This window comes from Haplochromis burtoni, unplaced genomic scaffold (genome assembly GCF_018398535.1).
Source record: "Haplochromis burtoni strain Fernald_Lab_line unplaced genomic scaffold, NCSU_Asbu1 Contig_519, whole genome shotgun sequence".
NCBI classification, from domain to species: Eukaryota; Metazoa; Chordata; class Actinopteri; order Cichliformes; family Cichlidae; genus Haplochromis; species Haplochromis burtoni.
Window position 1 is genome coordinate 251,454 of NW_024582880.1, and position 4,858 is coordinate 256,311.

Below are 4,858 nucleotides of genomic sequence, written 5' to 3' on the forward strand. Positions count from 1 at the left end.
AAGACAACAGAGGCAAAACTGTGATGAGGAAGGAAACGTGAGGCAGGCAGTAAAGCAAACTCTGAAGATGCTAATGAGCCTTAGAAAAGGTTAAAGGCCCAGGCAACAGCATAGCTGCAAAACACTTAAACAGACCGCAACGCTAAAGGTCAGCTATAATTAAATGCTGTTATTTTAATTCACTAAAAGTGATGTTTCAGAAGTTTCAAAATGCTGTGTTTAGTGTCAAAATACAACTTTACGGGAAAATAGTGACTCTAACCAGGTGGAAACCTTTTTTTGGAATCTAAATAAACATCATTTGACAAATATATTCCTGGATCAAACTGGGAAACTGACTGTCTACCACTCCAAGATGAGAGGTTATAGGGTCTTCTCTAAATAGAGGCTGCTGACTTGGCTGTACTGAGCTTCCAGAACAGACACCTTATTGTGCCTGCGCCCTCTGCTGGCAGCAGGTGGTACTTCAGGAGCCGCTCAGAGTGGCACACTTGGCTCAAACATCTGTAGCATTCAAAGTGACGCTCGGCATCCTTCTAATCTGTCTTAGTTTACTTATCCAAGTCAGGATAACCACGACCAGCTAGTGATTTGAAGCTTATTCACCACCTCTCTGCTCTGAAGTGATGGAAGGTGTTACAAACTCTGAAAATCTGACCCATATATTTCAGCTTTTAAAAACCTCCAGTCTAATCTGTAATCTTTGGCATAAATCAGCTTGAAAAACACAGAAGCAGCTACAGTATTATTGTTATGCTTCTATGGTAATGTGTGGTTTCCCATGTTACAGATCAGGGAGAGTAGTTACAGGTATGAAAAGTGCCCATGAATAACTAGCATTTCTGAACAGGCTTATAAAAAACAGGTGGTCTAAAATAGTTGATTTATCTGACTCCCTGCAAACTTCTATTGATTATAAACATATTCAGGATTAAAGTTGCTTTGACCATGACCTAAAACAAATCCTGATGGTTCTGCATAGTGAGCTAAAGCTTCTCTTAGTCAGGAGGAAAAGGAGATTTTTTTGATGGACTGTCAGACGAGGGAGGAGACAGAAAAAAGGAGGTGGCACAAAAGTGAAAGAGCATTCCCCTGGCTAAGAGACAAACTCACACCCACATTTTTCTTAACATTTAAATATGCAGCAGAGAGAACAGAGCCACCAGTGTCGGGTGAAACCTATCAGCAAAGCATGCTCTGATCTTAGGTCTGCTGCATCCTTATTGGTCAAGGTGTGCAAAGTAGGCCGGGAAAGAAACGCAAAGCAATTTTACCACGGTTGCAGAAAATTGGACAGGACAAAAAGGTCAGTGCTCCCTCTAGAGGTGGAAAGATGGGAGTGCGGTGCCAGTGGTCACTCGGGGCCCTGGGGTCCTGCTGGACTGAGGAGGATATCGTTTCCCGAGGCAGTCGGAGCGGAGGCGGCACGTTCCCTTACATCTGTGGTCAGTCGGTGTTTTAAAAGAAACTGAGTGCACTCTGGTAACTTTTATCATCTTATAGATTTAAAAAAAAAAAGACACACACGTCTCATACAGTATTAAAACCTTTACTCATGATACAACAAACAGAAACGAGATTCAGAATTAATGACTGAAAAAAAAAAGTTTCATATTTTTTTTTCTTCTTTCAATCCCCAAAGCACACAATAGTCAATCAGCTCCACATGTACGATGGAGTAAGATACAAACAGGACAAAGAACAGACACAAGAGAAAGAGAGAAATTAATAACGAGTGACAGATTCTTCCATTCTGATTTTACACTTCTCGTATTTGTTTAATACTTTGTAATAAACAAAAGATGAATAGCATAGATTGAAAAGACTGATACAAGAAACGAGACAAAGAAACTGTGTGTGAAGTTTTTAAAGTGAAGAGTAAACAATTAAGGAAGATTCTAGATCTACTGGAAAATAGTTTTCCTGCTTTTCTTCTTGATCAACAACCGAACACCTGATCTGAGTTCTTTAAGTCCCTGCCCTTCTTCTCCTCCCTCCTCGGCTCTCTGACCTACTCTTTGCGGTTCCTCCAACCTCAAACACAACCACCTTCTCCTTCAGCGGAGAAATCCAGTTCAGCTGATCCTTCCTATCAAGTTAATGCAACCAGATCCTGCTCACCACACCTATGCATTTTAGTGGGCTATGCACTGTTTTCTCTAAAGTTAGAACCATATTTTCTCCCTCATAATCTAAAACAGACTCTGAAAAGCTTTTCAAACATCTACTTTTAGCCAGACAGGTAATACCCAGCGGCAAAAATACCAAACCAAACCCAGCTTAAGAAGAGCAGGTGCACGACTAGGCTAGGCTAGCCCTCTTAAATCGTTCCTTATCCTAATTTCACTCATCGATGCATTCCCCTCGCCTTTATAAACCAAAGCAGATCTTTTCAGGCTATTAAGCACCAATGCACAGCTTGAGCACCCAGAGGGGTCCACAACACTGATCCACTCTCTCCTGTGACCAGCACGTCCCCTCTCCACACGTGCTATCATTCAACTCCTATTAGGGCCCCCGTTAGTAAGCATCACAGACAGGCCGAGGTGAGCGCACATTCTGCACAATCACAACATATGACATGACAGACAAGCGCTGGGGACTGAGTGGCCCTGCATTTAAAAATGGCTGCAAACAGCTTGGCAGTGATAAATAAACCAGTGAAGGTGGTGGCGGTTTTGAGGCTGCACAGCACACTCTTTAGCACTCACTGATCAAACAGGAGGGGCCTTGGCGCCTGGGTTAAAACGTCCAATCAGACACGGTGATCAAATCTTCAGTCACAGCCCGCAGGGGGGGGGAAAAAAAAAGCATATTTATAATCAACGTCTTTATTCTCAAAAGAGAGTCATTTCAAAATGTAACAAAGATGGCGACAACAATACTGCTACACAGTCAAAAGGTCACAGCATGCGTCTGCCTTGAGTGCACAAGGTTGCAACGACAAACATTTTTGGCGGTGCGGCGCAATCCCGAGGCCCCTCGGTGGAGACCACAGATCGCCGCAGCTCTGCCGTCAAGTAAAGTAAGCAAAGAGGGACACACACCACGGGATCCCTTCGCCATAGCTCTCCTACACTTTGTCCCACGATAAGCTTCACATCCTTTTCAAACGGTCCGAGTCCATTCAGATGGAAAGCCCGACAATTTTCAGCCCACGTGGGTGACTGAATGTTAAGTTAAAAAAAAAAAAAAGGCAGTGGAGATGGGGCAGTACAGGAAGGAGGCTGGGCTGTACTGACAGATCGGGCCAATGAGCGAGTTCATCACCCCTCCAGCCTGGCTGCCTTTCCTGCACCATTTTATTATTTCACGCAACTAATTTATTTAACAGCGCTCAGCAAGTCACAGCCAAAGCTACAGTTTCTGCCAGTCAAAAGGCGCAGCTGCAGAGGATTCCATACACATGTGCATAAAACCTTACACACATACCTTAAAACAAAAGCTGAAAAACAAAAACACCCAACCAACCACCAGCTTTTGCCAGGACAGTCAGCCTGAAAGCTTGAAACGCCTTAGCACGTAAAACCTGCAACGACTGTATCGCCGTTTTACTGTTTCTGTTTATTGTCTTCTAAATGCTAAGCTCATAGCAAAAAGTAAAGGAATCTAAAAAGAAAAAAATAGCATAGCACAACTTAAATACATTGCTGTTATATGGAGGGATGGGAATACCTAAATGATTTTACTGCCAATTAATATTAAGTTATGTAACAGACTAAGCTAAAATGAACTAATGCCAGAAACACAACAGATATATTGCATGACAAGTTGAACCACAATGAGTATACAAGTTGCATATTTTGACTTTTGAAGAATCACCAACAGAAATCGGCGTCCGTTCAGTCAACTCTGCATATGTGTCTAGTACTTAATGTCAGCTAGTGAACCCTGCAGCACTGTGACTGGCTGTATAATGATTCCCATCCCAAGGTATAAACACAGTGCAGTAGCAGCAGGCTTAAACATTCAACAGAGGAAGCTCCAAAGCTAAAATCCTGCAGAGAAAGTTTCAAGGATATCAACCAACCACAAGAGGAGATTATTCACACCATCACACATCCTGAAGTCGGCATACTCTCTGAGCGGCACACTGAGGAAAAAAAAAAAAAAGCTTGTTTAAGGTAAAACCGAATCCACAGCCCAACTGTCTCAGGATAACCAAACCTGTGTCCAGACCACAGATTTCAAAGCTCAATGGCTGCAGAATCACTCAAGTCTCTATTATTTCATCTGAACCACCTCAAGTCACTAAAGCACTGAGACCATACTACAGCTTATACAGTACAAGAATGCTGGTAGATGCTCGTGCATCTCACCTAAATCATGAGCTTATCACCATCTCGCTTTGCTTGCTAATACATAACACGAGTCAGCAATGGTGCATAAGAGAATGAGCTTTCTCTGCATGTAGGAAATTAATGGACATCTGGAGACTACTTTGTTGAGTTGATCGTTTGTATGCAAGGAAAAAGAAGAAGTGAAACAAAACCAAACTCTAAGGTTAGACCAACTTATATGTTAAACACAACACCTGTTTTACAGGTCAACTGCCAGCCTCTATGTCCACATCACATGGGGGAGGCCGTGGATCCTCTCTGAGAAGTAGTATTTGGACTATTTGCAGGGCGGGAAGCTCTTTGCTCATTCTGGTAGCTGGCGGACCCCAAAATTCAACAGCTACTTCCACTGCTTCCACCAGGCAAACTGCTTCCTACAATTACAAAACAAACTAACTCTGGCTGTGACTGGTGGAGCACAGAGCCTTATCAGCCACAGCCAACAAGTACAAGCACTTTGCTGGTATTCATTTTCCAAAGTAAGGAGACTAAAATAAAGGCCGGGGTCATAAAAAAAA